General features: G+C 39.2%; 1 long non-coding RNA gene across 1 annotated transcript in view; it reads left to right on the top strand.

Moving 5' to 3' along the window:
- Positions 1–2,696: 2,696 nt before the first annotated feature.
- The window catches only part of LOC134291829 (uncharacterized), a 444,222-nt gene continuing 425,319 nt past the window's right edge, over positions 2,697–21,599 (top strand). Inside the window, exon 1 of the long non-coding RNA XR_009999302.1 lies at positions 2,697–4,606. This is a non-coding gene — a long non-coding RNA (uncharacterized LOC134291829). The remainder of the gene's footprint in view (positions 4,607–21,599) is intronic.

The following is a 21,599-nucleotide window of genomic DNA, read 5'->3' as shown; positions in this document are numbered from 1 at the left end:
AAATCAATTGGTTTTAAATTGACTTAGTTATAGCGGCAAGTGCCCAAAATAGGTACACCAGCCCAAATAGTACAAGACTCTACCTCCGTATCCTCTGCAGGAATTACTACAGAGATTCTAGCATAGTTTTATTCAGTGATATAGCACGATTTTTTTCCAGAAATTTCAACAAAAAGCCTTATAGAGATTTCTTTAGGATTTCCTCCTGTTATTCTTCATTGTCCATGATCCGTGTAATGTTTACTGAAAAAAATTCTTCAAGATTTTCTAAGAAATATTTTGATTAAACTTCAGAAGAGACCTTTTGTAAAGTTAATGGAAAACTCGGTTAAAACCAATTGAATAAATCATCGAAAATGTGTAAAATAGATCGTTTGATGATACCTGAAAACCTGTAAAACTCTATCAAGTGAAAAAAAAAACAGAAAAAAACGAGGGAAATTTGTTTCTTCAAAACACCAAAATCCAACTAAAGAAACTTATTTAAGGACAGACTTGTTAGAATCACAAAATGGCTGCCACAATGGCCGACTTTGGCACCTACTCACGATTTCGAGCGCACAAATCTCTTTGTAAACAAAACCAGCGCACCTGAGCTTTTTATTTTAAGCTTATTGCAAGTGAGCAAGAACAGAATAATAAAATGCACTGTTGTTAGAAGCTTTCTTTTTGAGATTTGTGCGTCTGAAGTTCTGATGCACTGTTGAAGCGGGATTTCAAGAAGTTTGTCCTTAAAAAGAAAATGAATCTCTACATTTTTTTTTTAATTTGACAATGTTCAATTGGCGTGGGGCGCCAATCTGAATGCTTGCCAAGGGCGCCATGGGACCACGCTACGGCTCTGCTCCCAGTAATACTTTTACAGCAACTAGTAAAGTAATTGCCGGAAAACCTATGGAAGAATTTCCGGAAGAACTCTTAGATAAATTGCCGATGAAATTTGGAAAGGAATTCAAGGAGGAACTCGTAGAGTATTTACCAGAGGTATGCCTAGATGAGCTTCCGGATGAACTCTCAAAGGATTTCCCGGAAGAATTTCTTGAGGAATCCCCAGCCGGATTGCTAGAGCAATACCCGAAGGAATGCGTAAAGAAATTCCCTGCGGAATTCAAAGAGGAACTCGTAGATGAATTCCCGGAGGTACTCCTAAAGAAATTGCCGGATAAATTCCCACATAAATTCCTCAGAGAAGTTCTAGTTCTTCTTAAAGGAATTTTCGGAGGAAACCCTTGTCATACCCAGTATAACTTCTAGAAAAAAAAACTTATAGAGCAACTCTTAGTGAAATTGCCTGGGAAACTTCTTCCCGGTGAAACTCGTCAGGGTGTTCCCGAAGATATTCGAATTCCTGGAAGTGTTCCCGTAGTAATTCTTAGAGGATTTTCTAGAGAAAGTACTACAAAAAGTCCCAGGGAAACTTCTGTAGCAATGCTCGGAGAAACTCCTAGAGGATGTCTCAGAGGAAACCCTCGGATTCCCCGAAGAACCTTCTAGAGTTCCCGGAAGAACTCTTAGCGGAATTCTTGTCGAAACTGCTGGAAGAGTTCTCAAAAGAATTGCTGGAGAAATTTCATCTCTTCTGGAGATGAACACGACAACAACATTTTTTTCAGAACCATTAGCATTTTCTTTTATCTTCGGAATCCCTACATTCTTTCTTCAGTCATAAGTTATCTTCAGGAACCCCGGTATCTTTGTGACATCGACAATTCAAAGGACAAACTCCTTCACTTTCAAAACATCGTTGATGCGACATGCGAAGTTTAGAATTTCAAACACCTACCGGTGGAACCGAGTGTAATTTGTTCTATTTTAGCGTTCCAAAATTTTAGAACTGTTACAAATTTGGACCAAAAAATGGACCACCGCTGAAAGGTCCTTACAAATGCTATATATGCAGATGACTCCAATGAATTGCTTGAAATATTGTAATGAAATAAATCAAGAAATAATATAATTTATCCATGTGGTTTTGAGATCGGCGTAGAAAATTGGAGTTCGGCGGCGTAAGCGGCGGCGCGCCGAAAAATAATCGGCGGTGGCGGCGTGAACCGAAAATTGGCAGCGGCGCTGGCGTGGCGCGGTGGCGCACACCTCCACTAACGAGTTTAAACTTTTTACATGTTTACAATTCAATTTTGAAGCTTTAGTTTACCTACTTGTTGTCAACTCTTTGTAAACAATCAAATTACTAAAGGATCATTAATAAAAGCTCGGCGGAGAAACTTAATAGCTATACCGAGAAAGTTACAAACACTTAAACAAGAGTGGTCAGTAAATACAATTAATTAGGAATGTAAACTCACCTGCCGTAGCCACTTCTAGCAAAGAAGATTACCGATGAACAAACATTATAGGAAAGTTGTAAACACAAGTGTTGATACTAACGGATCGACGGCATGGACCATGGTACCAGATATCACCCTTTTCTTCAGCGTCCTTTATTATGCTTCGGTCAAGAAAGAGAGTTCAAAGCAGAAACCATAAAAAACATGCTGTCCAAAGCTGCTCACGCGAGAGAACATGAGCTCTCCGCGAGCTACATCGCATGTCGTGCAACATCACCGCACCCGCTAGCACCAGCCATGCGCAACTGTTATACACCTTCGTAGCCGGTGCTTTCGGTTACTCCCTGTCTGCCTACGATGCCACACAACCCATCAGCGGATGCAAGCTCTGCGACGCTACATCCGGTCCTGTCGGTCCTCGAGAACGGAGCCTGCGCCCTGGCATGTCCTGTTCGGGACCAGAACTTCGAAAACCGAACGGCCGGGGCGTCTCGGTTTCGGTCTCGGTTCCTAGGGTTCGGGACGCATCTCGTTACACCCGACCCGTTAGTACGAGCTGGATCTTTACCCCGTGACGACATTCCGCCGGAAAGAAGTGGAACCGTGTGTGATTTTAGCCGCCGTGTATCTGTGGTCGGACCGGATGAACGTTGCCACCGCCGCCGTTCCAGCAGCAGTAGTGTATTTTGGGTGCCCCTCCCGGGAGCTGCGAGAAGAAGCTGGTCAGGACGGTCAATCAGGTGGCATGGATCAATCGCGCGCGTAGATCCCGAGTCCCGGTTGATTTAGGGGTGGATTGGGTCTTTTGATTCCGAATCACTACGGGAGGGAAAATCTGATTTCTGCTTTGCGGGTAAGACGGGAAAAACACACCAATACCAGTGCATGGGCAGATGAGGAAAACGGATGAAAAGCGTCGCACACTGGTGACCCAGTACGAGTGGCTGCGATACGGAGAGTGAGAAAACATGTGAAAGGTGGAAAACGTAAAAAGAGAGAGTGCACTGTGTGAAGGGTGATAGTTTTTTGCAAAAAGGATGCTGCCGTTACCCCGGCGATATCATGAAGGATAGCTGACGCCGTTTCGATAACTTAGAATTCCGATATTGTGATTGCGGCTATTGTGAAGATCTTGGAGGCTGAAGCCTAGGGTACGAAGAACTTTCCAACGAGTGTGTTTCGCGGATGTGTTAGTGCGAGTAAAATTCTTCCTCCGTGAATTCGAGAGGGATGCTGTAGAGATATGCGGAAAATCAGCGTGTGCCCCACTGTGGCTTTGGGGTGAGAGTTGGGAAAATTTCGGAACACCAATACAGCACCAGCAGACGAGGCTGGACCAAGGCTATAGAAGAGGCACCTTTTGGGTGGCGAGAGCAAGTGTCAGGAGAGAGTGCCAGTCAGGCAGCGGCGATGCTTTTGACATCTGGAAGAGTTTTCCAATAGAGTGGCTGGTGTTGTGTGTTGTGAAGCTATTCGAGGAGTGTTTAGAGCGCTAGGCAGGCGGAAAACGAGTCCTCCAGGAATCGACGACTCCGGTGTTGTTGTTGTTTCCGTCGTAAAATGTCAACGCAATACGAGTGAAGGCACAATTACTGTCCCTGCGGTTGTCCCAAATTGCTCTACGCGTTGGAAGAAATGTGGGTGGATTCTGTGCGAGGCCGCGAGTGAGCTAGCTGATGGAAGATTTATGATTCACAGAGTTTTGCCGAAACATACGAAAAGCGTTGCTTGGGCAGCAGCGGTCACAGAGTTAACGATGGTTCGAATGCGACGTCGATGTCGGCGGTGATAACGCCAATGGGTGTCCGCATAAAAGGGGGTGTATACAGTGAAACAACACCGAAGCTATTAACGATCCGAAATCCGTAGAATATCGTGTGAAACGCAGTGCAAATTACGCAATGTGCAGCTATTCGATGGAAATACGCACCCTGATAAATCGTATCTTGATTGGCGTGCATTAGTGCTACTTGCCTTCCAGGCAAACTGTTGTCATAATTTGTCTTCTATTCCCTTCGGATTTATATGCCACGATACCGACCCCAGAGCCTGAAGGTTGTAAGCTTTGTGCAGTGAGATAAATCTGATCGTTTTCGTCGCAATGCACTGCTGATGAGATTTCCTGGAGCGTCGAGTGTGTTACTTTCTCCTTCCACTATCAGTATTATATTGTAAATGCATCGTAACGAAAGTCATTATCTGCTAGGAGAATAAGTTCAGTGTCAGTGAATCACGTACCTCCAAAGTAGGATTAAAGTGAATCATCATCGGTTCGGTAGTGTTATTTCTCATCATTCGATAGCTTTAACTACAACTAGGTGAGTGGACCATGTTTGGGAGGCTTGAGATGAGTTTCGTATGACTTCATTCTCTGATTTCAGAATGTTTATGTTTCGCAGGTTAAAGCGTTCTTTTATAATATAGAATTTTAATTTAGAACTCACTACAATTCCTAACAAAACAAGCAGACCTACCTCCCCTACATAACATTTTTTTGAATGAAAAACCTAAAGCTATTGTATGGGCCATAACGCTCGCATATACTTTACCCGCCCTTGAGAGCGTTACGTGATTTGAGAACGGCATCCGATACAAATTTCACTAGCAGCACCTCAAAAATCTCTCTAGATTTCTCCTATTTAATTTTGCGGTACATCTTTTAGAATTTCGATAAACAAATTCTTATTGAATTTCCATCAGTACATATTGGCGACACCAACCCTCAACTACCTGAAGAGCGTTTTGCATCAGGTCGAAAAGGGTGCTGATGCACATACCGACTAACAATGTTAGGTAGTCGTCGGCAAATCCATAAGTAGGAAAACCGCTATTATTGAGTTGCCTCAATAGCGTATCTGCTACGAGCTTCCACAAAAGTGGTGATAAGACTCCCCCTTGGGGGCATCCACAAACACTCAATTTCCTAATCGCCGCTTGACGCAATGTCGAGAAAAGATGTCGGTTTTTGAGCATTTGGTGAATCCAATTGGAAATCATAGGAGATATACCATGACTCCGTGCGGCATCCAATATGGCATCGAAAGGCACGTTGTCAAAGGCACCCTCGATATCTAAGAAAACACCCAAGCAGGATTGGTTTTGAGTGAATGCCTTCTCGATATCGTAAACAACTTTGTGTAAAAGAGTCACAGTGGACTTACCAGATTGGTAGGCATGTTGGTTCACATGAAGAGATACGTTGGCCAGATGAACATCACGGATGTGATGATCGACAATGCGTTCTAAGCATTGCAGAAGAAAAGAGGTCAAACTGATAGGTCCTAAACTCTTTGCTTCTTCATACGACGCACACTCCAGCTCCGGAATGAACTTTACAGTAATATCCCGACAGGATTTGGTACCCTGTAGCAAAACTGCACACAAGTAGTTGTTTCAAAACATGTTTGAAATGTTCAAATCCCTTCTGAAGCAATATCCTATCGCATCTGCCCCAGGAGATTTGAAAGGAGCAAAGCTATTTAGTGCCCATTCAATCGATTTTAAAGTTATGATACTCCAAGCCGAAGCTAAAGAATCATAACTACAAAAAAAAACCCAAATTAATCCACCTAGTTGTGATAGTGCCTTTCTCGTCGAACATGTTCTCACAATCTTTCCGGCAACATAAGTCAAAGTGTTTCTGAATCCGAATATTTTATAGAAAAGCAAGCATTTTATCAGACATCTTTGAATTGACTTAAAACTTATTGATTGCACATAGTCCGACGTTATGTTCAACGTATAAGCAGGGCTGAAAAATATCAGACTTCTCAGTTGACTGCTTGAGCACTTTGTTGAGCACCTTCACTAACACTGGAGGCTGATCAATATCAAGACGATACTAACAAGCTAAGCTATAAGGGGCTGTCCATAAACCACGTGGTCATTTTTTGGGACTTCTCAACCCCCCCCCTCCCCGTGGTCATAAGTTCATACAAATTTTTTTATTCGTCCATACAAAACGGTCATTGGCCATACAAAACGGTCATTGACAAGTTTCTTCAAGAGCTTCAAGGTCATGATAAAGGCCACTGTAATATCAACGGCATCATCTAAATCACTTGGAGTGTCAATGGATGGTGTGAATCCATGAAATTTGACCGCAACCAAATCAGTAAAGAGATCCCAGTTGGCTGAGCGGAGATTCATGGAACGCAAAGATTGCGAAGTAACATCCAAATGTTCAAAAAAGATGTAGCAATGGTCAGATAATGATTCTTCATCTTACACCAGTACTGTCATGGTAAAATCAGAGCTGGTTACCCAAGGTTTTTAAATTTCAGCGCCCGCTATACTGGTACGCCCCCAAACCGGGAAAACCCTTACATGTATTATTATTTCACGATTTGTTTCTGTAAATATTGCGGAAGCGACTTTCTTTTTTGGATTCCTTAGAAGGTTTTCATAAATATTTTGGAAATTTCTGCAGATTACCTGTAGGGACATAAATTCCTTTAGGGATTTTTTTTTAGTATTTTTCAAAAACATTCCGGAATGTTTACAGAAAGAAGATTGCCGCAGGATTTCTGAGAATGATTTTTAACAAGAGTTCCTCTGAAGATTCTTCTAAGTATCCTGCATTTTGATCCCTGTCAGTGAATTTCTTTATAAAAAACTGTCTCCAAGCTAAGATTCCTTAAGGGATTCAATTAAGGAAATTCATCAAAGTATTACTGCATAAGAACATGAATGAATTCTTTCATTTCTTCAAACATTTACGTAGGTACTTCAGAAATATTGTCAGAATTTCTTCCAGGAGTTATTCTGGAAGAATTTCTGTCTCTTTGAAAGATGCATTTTTATGAGATTTTATTTTCACAAAGATTTGGATATTCTTTCTCTAGGGATTTATTTTAGAAAAAAATATTTTATTTCAAGAACTTTTCAGAAATTATGACCTGATTTTTTCCAGAGGTTCCTTTAGATATAAGTCCTTTTATTCATTAATTTTCTTGAGCATGTATTTTGAAATTCCTCCAAAACTCTCAACAGATGGCGTTCCATTCGATTACTAATGATATCTGTTGGTAGCTAGGCAGAAGTTATGATAAAACTAGACATCTTGCTTACATTCGATTTTCACCAATTATAGTTGAAGCCATGTTGAAGAATTAGTGAACATGAATGAAAAATAATTATTTATTGATGATAATACAGTAAGGACCCGATTTTGTCAGCCCCTGGTAGCATTTTGGGCTGACAAAATCGGGTACCTGACAAAATCGGGACATTTTTTAAAATCATTTTTTTATTCATGAAAAATTGTTCTGAGCACGTCAGAGACGGAGTTAGGTGTGGAGGGTCTGCTTTGGGTTCGTACAAATATTACGTAACGAAAATGGTGGTGGGGGGGTTTCCAGCGCTTTGTTACGCTTCATACAAAATTTTAAAATTTCTATTTCAAAAATAGTTACGCGGTGGAGGGATAGCGGATAGGGTCTAAAATTGTCAAATTTTGCGTTACGTAATATTTGAACGAACCTTTTGTGGTAAAAAAAAATCGAAAGTGTGTTAAGGGCACAGGAAAAAATGATAATTGGCAAAGTTACCATTTAGTGCTTTTTTACAGCAGAACTATTGAATCTTTTACTTATTTTTCTTATTGTCATAACATCCCTACTGGAACACAGCCTTCTCCTAGCTTAGCAGTTGTGGTCTACAGAAGACAGTTAACACTGGTTAGCGCAGTTTAAATCATAACATCTAACTTCAGCTGTCAACGAATGCAAATGAACCAACATCTGATTGACAAGTACAGACACTCATACTGTTCGAATTGGCTACGTTTCCGCTGCCTTTTCACTTTAATTTCCAGAGCCTTATCTCTAAAGAATCTCTAGAGAAATCTTTGAAGAAATGTTCGGGGAATTTTTAGAGAAACTACCCGAGGATATACGGAACGTAACCCTCAAGACATTCCCGAAGGGATCCCGTAAGTAGTTTCTGCAAAAACCTTTACAGGAGCTCCGGATAAATCCCTTAAGTAATTTCTGAAAGAATCCTTACTGCGATCTCCGTAGAAATCTCTAGAGGCATTTCTTTAGCATTTTCTGAAAAATCATTGATTGAATCCCTATTGCTATCTTTGAAGAAATCTCCTTGATAAATCCATGGAGGAATTCCTGGAAAAAAGTACTGGGGAAATATCTGGAGCAGTTTAAGAAGGAACCATAGCAGAAATTAATTGTTTAATTCTTGCATGAATTCCAGAAGAGTTTCCAACAAAATTTTCTAAAGGGATTTCAGAAGCAATACCAAGGGATTTTCGTAAAGAAATACCAAGAGGTAACCCTGGAAAAATCTGAAGCGGGACCCCGGAAAATCCATAGAGGATGCCCAATTGGGAAATCTAACAGAGGAATCATAGTGAAATTTTTAGAGGAATTCTTGTATGAGTAATTACTGAAGGCATTAATAGAGGAACATTTTACGAAATTCTTAGAAGGATCCCTGAAGGAATCCTAAGAGGAATTCTTAAAAAAAATCCCTAGGAAAATCGCTAGATTTATTCATCAGAAGGTTGGCTCCAGGGGCACGTTCTCTTCCATTTGGGAAATTTGTGTCTTCCGTAGATTTATTCATGGACTAAAGCACGCAGTTATTCATATAGGAATTTTTGTATCTACAGTATCTACAGAATTCTCTTAATACATCACTAGAGGAGTTCCTGTAGAAATTACTGAATAAAGTCCTACAGGAATACCAGCAAGAATTTCTGAAGGAATCTCAGGAGTTCGTCAACGTGGGGGTATCATAGGAAGAATGCATGAACAATTCTTAGTGAAATGTCTGAAAAGGCTCTTATAGAAATTTCCAGAAAATTTCTTGAAGGAACAGATATGTATATAGAAATGCCAGCACGATGCCTTGAAAGAATCGCTAGGAAAATCCCTGGATAAATCCACGTAGCAACTGCATAAGGAATGATTGGAGAAATCCTTGGAGAAACCCCTGGATAGATTGCTGTAGGAATTCATGTACAAAATTTTTGAAAAAGAATGCTGTCAGAATATTAGCAAAACTTTTGAAGGAATCCTAGCAGGAGTTCCAGAACAAGTTTCAAAAGAGACAAACTAATGAATCGTTATAAAACTCCCGGAAGAATTCCTTTAAAAATTTCCGACGGAATTATTGGAGAAATACCAGCAAAAAATCTTACAAGAAACCACGCAAAAGTTCTTGAAGAAATCGCAGTAAGATTTTTTGGGGAAATCGTATCTCGAATTCCTTAAGGGTTTCTAATGAATACAATTCTCACAGCAATTTTTTAAGCTATCCAAACAGGAAACACATGTAAAAAGGGCGGAACAACCATTGCATGTCTCAACTTCTTCCACCCCGTCTCTCTCGTTTGTCTCAACTTCTTCCACCCCGTCTAGGCGTATATTAATTTATTTATACAATTTTATCCCGTTATCAGATAGAGGGGAGTCTGCTCTATCTGTTACTGGTCAGAGATTACATGAAAAATGGGCCATGTGCTCAGAAGGAAGGGAGAAGCAAAAATTCGAAATGATTGTTGCGCCCTTTTCAAATGTTAGCCTATCTGGATCAATCCAAAGGCGCAGTATCATAACGTCCGAGGCCATAATGTCCCAGGGCTTTATGGCGCGTTTTTCTGGGGCATAACGTCCAAAGGTATAGGTGCGCCACTAAGTCCTAGGTAAGAAGGCACATTGGATATTATGACGCATCTAAGTTTTCGGACGTTATTTCGCAAAAAAACGCGTCATAATGTCCCGGATATTATGGCCTCGGACGTTATGATCCGGCCCCCAATCCAAACAAGTAAACCTAGAGGAATCCCAGAGATGCCGGAAAGAAGTAAATAGATTGACTTGTAATCACAACAACAGGCAGCGTTCATTGTTTGTTCTGTTCCTGAGGAAATTAAAACGAATAGTCTTTAAGCCCATATAGCCGATGTAGTAAGCGCACGTGCAATCAACAAAACCATGCTGAGGGTGACAAGTTTGATTCCCGGTTAGCTCAGAATCCATTTCATAATCGACATTTCCTTAACTACCTTGTGTATAAAATATCTTCATGACTACCATACGATATATTTACATATGCAAAATAAACATTGGCTGTGGGGCATCCCAGTTAAAAATTGTAAAAGTTCTCATAAAATACTAAGCTGAGGAGCAGGCTTTGTCCCAGTTGGAACGTTACGCCAAGAAGAGAGAGAACTGGAATCCTTTAGCAATTTAAAACAATATTGGTTTAAAGCATTGGCGAGGGTTGGGTGCTAAAATTGCCACAATGTGTTAGTTTGCAAAAAAAAATTTGGCCGTTTTCAAAAGTTACACGAGTTTTGTTCATTGCGTAATTTTTCTATGACGCCTAAAGACATCAACTGCATTAATAATGATTATAAAATGAAAATTCTGAATAAAAAACAAATTTATTTTTCACTTCAAAAAAGGCTGACAAAATCGGGTCAAAAAGCTGACAAAATCGGGGGTAGACAAAATCGGGGGCTGACAAAATCGGGTCCCCACTGTATTCACCATTTTTGAGGGGCATTAACTTTATGCTGCTTCAGTACCAATTGATTGCGCATATTACATTGAAATTATCGCTTTCTACTTGCGAATGATATTGACTTTCCATGAAGAGTATTCGCTGCTTCTTTTGGTTTCGATCAGGATTGAAAAAAAATAATGATGAGCTGTTTAACTTTTTTTGGAGAAAAATAAAAAAACACATTTGCATATAGTCCAACAGTTTTCAACACAGTTTTAAAACAGTTTTATTACTAATCCTTATAGCCGGAAGATGCCATTAAAGAGGTGATCACGAAGTTTTGATGAATTAATCAGTTTTAATGGAAATTAAAAAAATGTTACAAAATTTTCTTATGGAGCAGAATAAAAGGTAAAATGTTACTTAGGTTCTCCAGTTCCTTCAGGCACTATATCCTCCTGAAAATATTTTTTTGATTGACAAAGATATCTTCAAGAATAATTTTTACGGATTTCTTGAGACAATACTTCTTCTTGCTTAGAAATTCCTTCAGGGATGCCTAAAAGAGTGCTGCAGTTATTATTCTGCAATCTCTGTAAAAAAAACTTCAGAAAAATCCCTGAATAAATATCTGAACAGATTCTGCAAGGATCTCTAAAGACATCCCAGGTGATTTCTGACGGAAACTCAAGAGCAATTTCTAAAAAATCATTGTTGAAATTTCTGCAGAAAACCATGAAGAAGTTTTTTTAAACAACGCTTCGAGAAACCCTGGGAAGAATTTCCGAAGCAATTTCAGCACTATTTTTAGAATTATTTCTGTAAAACTACTTTAAAGAAACTTAGGAAATAACTTGAAGAAATTTAATAGGAAATCCCTAAAATTCTGAAGAAGTCTCTGGAGATAAAAATATCTTCTCGAAGGAATTTCAGAAGGAATCGCCACAGAAATTTCTGATAAAAAACCACAAGATTTCCGTGATCGAAAGGCGGATTCTCCTCAGAACTGTCAGCTGGATCTTTCATTCTATTAACGTATGAGTACACTTCAGCGAACCTTTACATTTAATTGTAAGGTTTTTTTTTTCTGTAAATGAAGAAATCTACAGTTAAACCCCTGTAGAAGTCTTAGGAAGTACTTTTGAATGAAAATCTAGGGAAAATCCGAATGAAGCCTAGGAATATTATTGAAAAAACTTTAGGAGAAATTTCTTAAGAACTAGCTGGAGAAACTTCTCAGTAAATCCTTGGCGAAATTCCTTGAAAAATATTGAGAAAGAGACAGGAAAACTCCTGTGGAAATTTTTTAATAAAACTCTTAGAGGATTTTCTGAAAGTATTCTCTGAGAAATCTGTGGTCGAATTTCTGAATTTCTGCAGAAACGCATAGATAAGCGTCTGCAAAGATTCCTAGGAAAAGCTCTTGAGATATTTCTAAAAGAATTGCCGTAGGAACTGCCGTAGGAGATATTTGTGCATATTTTTTTTTTAAATCCGTGGAGAAATTATTGAAGTCATCTTTAGAGGAAGTAACGGATAAATTTAAGGATAAGACATCGAGGAATATTTGGAGGAGATTCTGGAGGAGTCTCTGTATGAACTCCTGCAGGAACCCCCGGAGGACACAATCTGGGCACATTCATGTGAAACAATACGTGAACGAATTTCTGAAATCTATCTAAAAAAGTTCATGAAGAGAGAGTCCCTGGAATAAAAAAGATCTAAATAAGAAAATAGCCAGAGGAGTTTCCGAAAGAAACCTTGGTTGATTTTGAGATGGAATTCCTGTAGTAATTACTAAAAGAAACCTTGCAGGCAAGTGTACAGAAAAAAGCAAATGTTTTAAAGTTGTTCTTAAAAACGGGATTCCTGAAGGATTTCCTACAGAAATTCATGGAACAATAGCGGAAGAAATCCAGGGAAGGTTTTATAAAAAAGTCCCTGAATTAATTTCTAGGGTAATCTCTAGCATACTTCAGAGGACATTCTGAAGGAAGCTAAGAATTTTCTTAATGAATCCTGGAGGATTTCTCATTGAAATCTTCGAAAGCATTCATGGCAGAATTTCTTGAAAATTCCCTGGGCGATTTTTTGAAAGAATCGCTGGTGGAATTTCACAAATGTAACTTACTTGTTTACAAATAATAGGCCACAAAAAACGTAGGTGGTTTTTAATATTTAGAAACAGAAATTTCCATTACGTATGCAGGCACAAAAAATGTAATGTAAGTTCTACGGTTGTGAGAGCGCAAAAAAATAGGGTAATGATATAGGTAATTGCATTATAATCAGGAGGGCGGAACAAAAATTCCCTAGTTTGAAAATGGTGATTATTCTGTCAGATTAAGGAAACGCCAAGGCGATTTTTTAATATTCAGTAGGGCGAAAACAATTCCTTATTTTACTGAGAAGTTATTTTCAAACATGTATGCAAGCGCAAAAATTATAAAAATATATGTTGTTTGCGAGGGCGCGCATACTGGGGATTGAGCGATTTTTTTTCGGTTTGACTTAAAGAGCTTAAATTCCATTATCATATATGAATATGAGACTTTTCTTACTTATCTATAGGCGCAAAAAATTAGAATGTTCATAAAGTCATTTTCGCTGGAATTTGTAAGGGCGTACAAAATCTAAAATCGTATAAGCGAGATAAAATTACATTACCGCAATGAACATTTGCCGATTTGAAGGATTGCCGTTTTCGATGACTTGCTTGAACGCATTCGTAGCGGATGGTACAACATGTTGTAGATAAACCGAACAATAGACGTATTGCCTGTTAAGGTTTCCAACAGATACATCAATTGTGACAGCACATACATCTTTGGTGGTTAACTCAGAGTAACGATTTCCTTGTTGACAAGTACACAGGCTCGAGGCATGATACGCGAGTTTGCCATTTCATGTTTACTGAAAATAGCAAACACTGCCCGAGCAAAGTCCAACAACAAAATTACAGCAAATTGAAAACTTGATTTGTATTCAGCAACACATTGATATCACATTTTGATATCAGTTTATCTTTACTAAATTTGATTTCAAATCTTGTTTTCAGTTTGCTGTCATTTTGAAAGAATGTAAATATTTATTGTTAAAATAGTTTTAAATCTTTTAATATACTATGTAAAGTAATTATAGGTATTTATCATAAGTGCAGTTATATTATTGCATTTCTGATTTAATATTAATAGAAAAACATAACATTTAACGATTTTTCATTTTTCTTGCGCCGATAACAAAAACAGTTATCAATTTGCTATCATCGATAGCAGAAATTGTTTTCAATTTGCTGTCACAGGAACATTTTTCTGCTCGCATTTTTGATATTTTAACCGTTAAAACAACCAAAACGACAACAACCTGAGTTATAAAAATTGCAATATCACAACATCAAAATTAGTTTTCAATTTGCTATCAGACTTTGCCCGGGTGGGTTCACAAGGTTTCTGAGATAGTAATTTACACTTGGGCTGTACCATTTTGCGTAAGTCTGCAGAGACTGATCGTTGCAGTTCTTTTATGCTGAAGATTGATCTGAGCTATTCTAACCATAGCCACCACCCAAACCAGGCAATATTAAACTCGCAATCACAGCACAACAAAGAACTGCTGCAATAAAACCAGAGGGGTATTGATTGAAAAACGCCAAAGGCGAGGATACACAGAATACACTGTGTAAACCGCATAATGCGAAGCCATACATATGGGTGAAATTTGTAACTAACCAAATTCATAATCCCGCCCTTATTTAGTCTCAACTTTGAGACTACAGAAGGGCGCCTGATTGATTCGGAGAAACATGAGGTCCACTGCACCATTGCTCTGGTTAGCGCAGTAAGGGCAACATACTGGGCGCCCTGGTATCGATAATCGGTATCGAGAATATTAATGATTAACTTCAAACGGTCTCGAACACCCGGGAACAATGTTAAAGGGAACTGAAACGTCATCCCCCAGGAAATATTTACTTTTCAATAACAACAGCGGTTGACCCATTCGTTTCACACCGTTTCACTTCCAGTGATCTAATTTTAAATGAAAAACTTCACAGCAGATATCACCTTACTTTCCTATTGCACAACGTTCCATGTACCCGAGTGTCTATTATGCCCAAGCCCATTGTCGAGAACGCAAATGTAACCAGAAACCATTTATGATACAAGAGTCAAGAGAGTTGCATCTACTCGGTCTGACAATTGGATTGATTGCTCGAGACAAGCGACACTAACCAGATACCAGATCACCGCCCCATCTACAATAAAGTGGACAAGCCGTATAGTTAGAGAGGCCAACCACGGCGCTGGCATTTGGCCGAGGTGATTCAAGCCGAGATTTCCTCTTGATGATGATGACGCCGACGCGCCGCTATACTTTTCGTCATTGTCGCGAAGGAAGGTCGATATCAAGTTACTACATGGGTCATAACTGCTCAGTGCTCAACTCACTCATTTCCGAAAGCACCAGAGCAACTTGACTTGCCGAGACCGGACCGGACACACTCGGATCAAGAGGTAACCGATACCCAAGCCGAAGTGGGTTGCTGGAGTACCTTTCTGAAATGTGAAGTGTGCGCGTCCACTTGTGAATGAATTTCGAGAAGAAGTCCAAATCTGAACACGTGATAAGTGTCACCACTGCACTGGCACTGACTTGGGGTCGCGGAATTCGCTTACTTCACATTCGTGCTCCAGTTTAACGATGTTATCCAATTTATCACTTGCTCATTTCAACTTTGCGGAACATGTAAAATTACAAGCTCACTCACAGTAACACGGAGTGTGGGATGGGAGTATGCCTCTTGCTGGTGCCTACTGGAAACAGGAGACATATTATGTGCCCATACGTTGTTGGGATGAATCACCTGAGAAGGAAGCGGAAGTACGCAGAGGAAGATGTACGACGACGACATGCTGGGTGTGGTCTAGAGATGCTATTTTCCAGCGCGTTAACGAGAAACTGCTTCCGCTAGGTGGGTGGAACTGCTCGTGGCGGCGGTGGGTCGTGTTTTTGCCTCGAATTTATTTTAATTATGTCACCTCAGCGAACAAGCACCACAAGATGATTAACAGGTACACACGTGAAAACTACGTGTGGTTCTAGCTATTTCTTTGTCGCAAATATTATCACATTTTTCAAATTAGGATTTTGAAATGGCAACGCTTAGTGGGGCTTAAACAAACGTTGCTTTACTAGCACGACTTCCAATAGAGTTCGAATCATAGCATGGTGAATGGCATCCGTAACTTCCCTCATCGTGGGAGTTGGATTATTTCCGTGTTCTGCTGGTATGGTATCCCGTACCTACAATATCCACGCCATTCAGGCGTTCATCGAAGTGCTGTTTCCACCGTTCAATCATCTCACATTCGTCCGTCAAAAAGACCTCGTCCTTATCCCTGCATATTTCGGCTCGCGGCACGAAGCCGTTGTAGGATGCGTTGACCTTGTGGTAGAACTTCCATGTTCAGCGGTGTTTCCTTCTTAAACTGCTGCACAGTTTTCTAAAGTAATTGCTCCAAACATTACCCTAAAACACTGTCCATGGATTTCTTCAAACTTTTCATGTACTCTTTTGAAAAATCTTTAATTTTTTTTTCTTTTTTACCTTTAACGTTTTTTGGGAAATTTTCAACGGATTCATTCATAAATTACATCGGTGGCTCCTTCAGAAATTCAGAATCTATCCAAGATTCCGTTCGAAATGCCTCTGGAGTTTTTTTAGAAATTCTTCCAGGGATTTTTTTAACATTTTTGAAAGTATCCATGGATTCATGAGGATTCGTTCCGAAATCACAGAAGAATTTTATTCAAAAAACTTGCATGTTTTTTTTTTCAGAAATGTCTTCATCGGCTCCATCAGAATTTCTGCCAGGGATTTTATATTCTTTCTTGGCGTCCTTCAAAACTTTCTTTTTGAACTTATTCAAAAAACTTCTCCAAAGAATCCTTTAGTATATCCTCCATGAATTGCTTAATAAAATCTCTACAGGGATATCTCCAAAAAAACTGTAAATCCATCCAGTATTCCTTGACACATTTTTAAGGGATTTCTGTAGAACATTGTTCACAGATTCATCTTATAATATCTTTAACGGTCTTTCAAGAAAACCTTTCAAGCGTTTCGTCAGTATTTGCTTCTGAGTATGAGCATAGGTCGGACTGGTGGTGAATGCGGCCAAGACAAAGTACATGATGGTAGGTGGGACTGAGCGAGACAGGACAAGCCTTGGCAGCAATGTTACGATAGACGGGGATACTTTCGAGGTGGTAGAAGAATTCGTCTACCTCGGTTCCTTGCTAACGGCTGACTATAACGTGAGCCGTGAAATACGAAGGCGCATCATCAGTGGAAGTCGTGCCTACTATGGGCTCCAGAAGAAACTGCGGTCAAAAAAGATTCACCCCCGCACCAAATGTACCATGTACAAGACGTTAATAAGACCAGTGGTTCTCTACGGGCACGAGACATGGACGATGCTCGAGCAGGACCTGCAAGCACTCGGAGTTTTCGAGTGACGCGTGCTAAGGACGATCTTCGGCGGTGTGCAGGAGAACGGTGTGTGGCGGAGAAGGATGAACCACGAGCTCGCTGCACTTTACGGCGAACACAGTATCCAGAAAGTGGCCAAAGCTGGAAGGATACGGTGGGCAGGGCATGTTGCAAGAATGCCGGACAACAACCCTGCAAAGTTGGTGTTTGCTAACCATCCGGTTGGTACAAGAAGGCGTGGAGCGCAGAGAGCACGATGGGCGGACCAGGTGGAGCATGATCTGGCGAGTGTTGGGCGTGACCGAGGATGGAGAGCTGCAGCCACAAATCGAGTATTATGGCGGCAAATTGTTGATTCAGTATTATCATGAATTTGATGTGAACTAAATAAATAAATAATAATATGAGCATAGATGACCGTACAGTTCGTAGTTGGTACTCCGTGTGATTGACCACAACAATCGTTATTGCACAAGGAATAAACAAACGGAGCTTGGGAGTTGCTAATCTGTAGTGCAGCTTTGAGAATTTCTGATTTTATTAAGTCAATAACGACGCCGGCCACGCCCTTACGGTCATCGAGGAAGGGAAGGAATGTTAGTGCGACGTGCGTTGCTACTACCTGGGTAGACGAGAACATCTAAATCATATCTCAAATCGAACAATTTTGGATGTCAAATATCGATGTGATTTTGGCGTTTTATTGTCAAAATATCTGACAATTTCTACATAAGAACGAGTTTGGTTGTTTAGTTCTTCTGACGAAATAGAACACAAACACCCAAAGAGGTGGCTCAATGTTAGTGAATTGCCATGTGCCCCTGCGTGAGCTGTGGAAACAAAGAACCTTATGCTCTTATTCCCTGCATACTCGCAGCAGTGAGAAACAGTTGAGTGGTAAGCAGCACCGGCTGTGAATCCTTAGATCAAATGTTAAATACTGGCTGTTGATAGATTTTTTTTTTATTTTTCAAGAAAATAAAAATCGACAAATCTTGTATCTTATTTGTTTGTTATATGTTTTGATCTTGTTATATCTGAACGAGTTATTATTGAGCACTTCTCCATACTAGATTTTGATATTATTTCTAATCTTTTGCCTCTTATATCAATCAAACCATCAGTTTTTGCCCTTCATTAAAAATTAGAAAATCTTCTACAGCTTCCTTCAGAAGTTTAACCAGAGGATATCCTAAGTTTTTTTTATGCAATTCAGTATCATAATATCCATTTTATAGGACTCATTTCGGTATCATAATGGCCAATTTTTCCGAACTGGTTCATTATGTAACTGAAATGAGTTGCATAATAAAAAATAGTTGCACAATGTTTATAATGCAACTCATTTGGGTTGCATTATGAACATTTTGCAACTCAAATGAGTTGTAAAATGAAAAAAATCATTGCATAAAATTTTGTATGGAACTCGTTGCAATACTCGATTTTTTCAGCACTCTTCATATTTATCCAACTCGGCAAGCCTCGTTGGATAAATGTACGACTCGTGTTGAAAAAATCAACTTTTTACAACTCATTACATAAATAACAATTTTCGAACTCTTTCAGAAATTTATTTAGCAATTATTTCAGTAAATCAGAAATGCTGAATTCCTGCAACAATTTCTTCGAAATTTCCTTTAGAAATTCTTAAAGGTTTAAAAAAAATCATCCAGAGATATTGCTAGAACTTCATTAGGAAATCATTTCATCAGATTTTTCCCTAAGATTCTTTCAAATTCATCCATGGATTCCTCAAGAAATATTTTCGTGGATTCCTTTAAGAAATTCTTCCATGAATTTCTTTCATGTAGTTCTTTATAAAGTCTTTCAAGAATTATTTTTTCCTCCCGAAATTCCTCCATCGATACCTTCATCCTTTATATCCTTTAAATATTATCTTTAGGAACTTCTTCTAGAATCCTTTGAAAAGTCTTTGAAAATTCTCTCAGAAATTGTTTACGGACTCCTTGAAAAAATCCTTCGAGGATTCATTTCAAATATTTTAGAAGAATTCTATCAGACTTTCTTTTGAAGATATACTAAAAATCTGGGGATTCCTTTGGAGATTGTTCCACAGATTCTTTCAGGAATTCGTAAGGTTTTTGTTTGTCACGAACTCTTTCATAAATTCCGTGCGAAATTTTTGTCCAAGTGTTTTCATGGAAACTCCCACTGGAAGGTCCTCAGTGTATTCTTCGAGGTGTTTTTTCCCATATATTCCTGCGAGAATTTTCCACAGATTCCGCTTATTACAATGTTTAATTTTTAAACATTATGTAATTGGTGCCTGTAAGAAGACGGGATTGTGGTCTAGTGGCTACCCAACCAACACACGATCGCATATGATGTTGAATAGGATGCTAAAGTGGAGTTGATATGCGTACACTTTACACGCGGTTAAATGGAAGCATGTATGTACGTATATGATATTCACTTAAACATCCTATTCTACATCATATACGACTTCGTGTTGGCTGGGTACTGCTTCTGATTCGAATGCAGAAGATCTTGAGTTCAATCCCTGGTCCGTCCCTTTCCTCCTACATTGAACCTATCGAAACACTTTCTCCCACCTCTCTATATATACAACGCATGTATATTCGGATGTCCATTGCCATCGCTAGAACAGAAACAGCTTAAAACGCCACTTTCCATCCTTCCAACTTTTACAGCACAGTGTCACTCTGTCATATAACGCCTACAAGTTATTCAATCAAGCGAGTTGTGCCGCATTATCTTTACAGTAATAAATACGCTAATCTATCACCTTACGCCTGGCATCCACGCACCAATGTGTGAACCAATTTCCAACCATATCCCACCAACACTCCGACATACAGACGCAGAGGTATATTCGGTCTGCTGTGGATACAAACGATTGCAATCATCGCTTCCTTCCACTCCCCAGAATTGACCTGCAACCTGACGTGGTAGGCGCTATTGTCACCTAAAATAGAAGATCACCAACACTCACACACTGTAGATGCCTACATAGTGCCCGGCAGATATCTCATTGGTTCCTTGTGTGAATGTAGCTGGTCTGGCGATACTGGGATAGCATCCACTGGCGGTCAATTAAGCTCAAGCTATGTAATAGGTGCCAGTAAAAGTTGATTTTTTCAGGCGCCAATGTTATATTGGTAAAAGTTTACTTAGTCATGTGCATTAATTACCATAACATCACACGGAAAATAGCCAATGCCAATGATTTATTAGATGGAAGCAAAAAGATGTAGACCAGCCTCAATAGTACTGTACAATTGAATAATTACGCGAAATTTCACGTTTCAATTTCACACCACTTACGAGGTTAAAATTTGTCTCCTTTTTCGTACGACGAAGACAACCATACCAAAGCAGCAGCTAGCCGAATTGTTCTTCATCACCGTTTAAATTTCACTTCACCTGATTTACTTGTTGAACCAACCACATAAGCTCAGTAGTACTTCAAAGTTACAACTTTACCCAAGCAACACGACTTGTTGCCAAGCCGGCCCGAACAGAGGAGAATAGCAAATTTATAACTACGTAATCACATAACCTGTTTTTATACCTCGTTTTGTTATTATTAAATTATCAAGGCATAGCTTTTCCATAACAAATTATGTTAGGCAATTTCATTTTGTTATCATCAATAACATTCACTCAATTACATTTTAATAACATGTTTTGTTGAAGTAATGGTTTTGTTATTTGTGTACTATTGACCAACTTAACAACAACAGTAACAAATTTTGAAATCAAAACAAGAGAAGTTGTTTATAAATAGAAGCGCGAAGACTGAAACCAAAAGTTCCAATTGAACCGTCAAACGCGGTTCCAATCGAGCAAATTCAAGGTAATAGAACAACAGAGAATAACATGGTAAACAAAACTCAACATGAGAATGTGTTGATGAAAGCTGTGCCGTCACTTATTTGCTTGGCGACTTTTGGACAGCTCAGACTAACACTCACGCTAAAACATATTTTTTGTTTACCTAAAAAATTATTGTTATTGGGAGTGATAAATAAAAACAACCAAAATCTTCTCCGCGTTTCTCTTATAACAACTCTGATCAAAACAATAATCCAACAATTATGACCTGGCCCTTTGGTTTATTCCAGTTTTGTATCAGTTAAGAAGGAAATTTCTGAACGAATCCTCTGAAGAATTCCGTAAATAATATTCGGAAAACCACTTGGAAGTTCTGCAGAAACCCTTCCATAAATCTCTGGCGCAATCTTGTTAGAAATTCCAAAAGTAATTCTTCTGATTATTTTATTAAAGAACTTCTGGAGAATTCTTCGGAAAAACTCCTGGAGAAACATCTTAAGATGATCTTCGGGACAAATGATCACAATAAAATC

This window comes from Aedes albopictus, chromosome 3 (assembly GCF_035046485.1).
Source record: "Aedes albopictus strain Foshan chromosome 3, AalbF5, whole genome shotgun sequence".
NCBI lineage: Eukaryota > Metazoa > Arthropoda > Insecta > Diptera > Culicidae > Aedes > Aedes albopictus.
The sequence above is the reverse complement of the archived record's forward strand: the minus strand, read 5'-3'. Positions and strand labels throughout refer to the sequence as shown.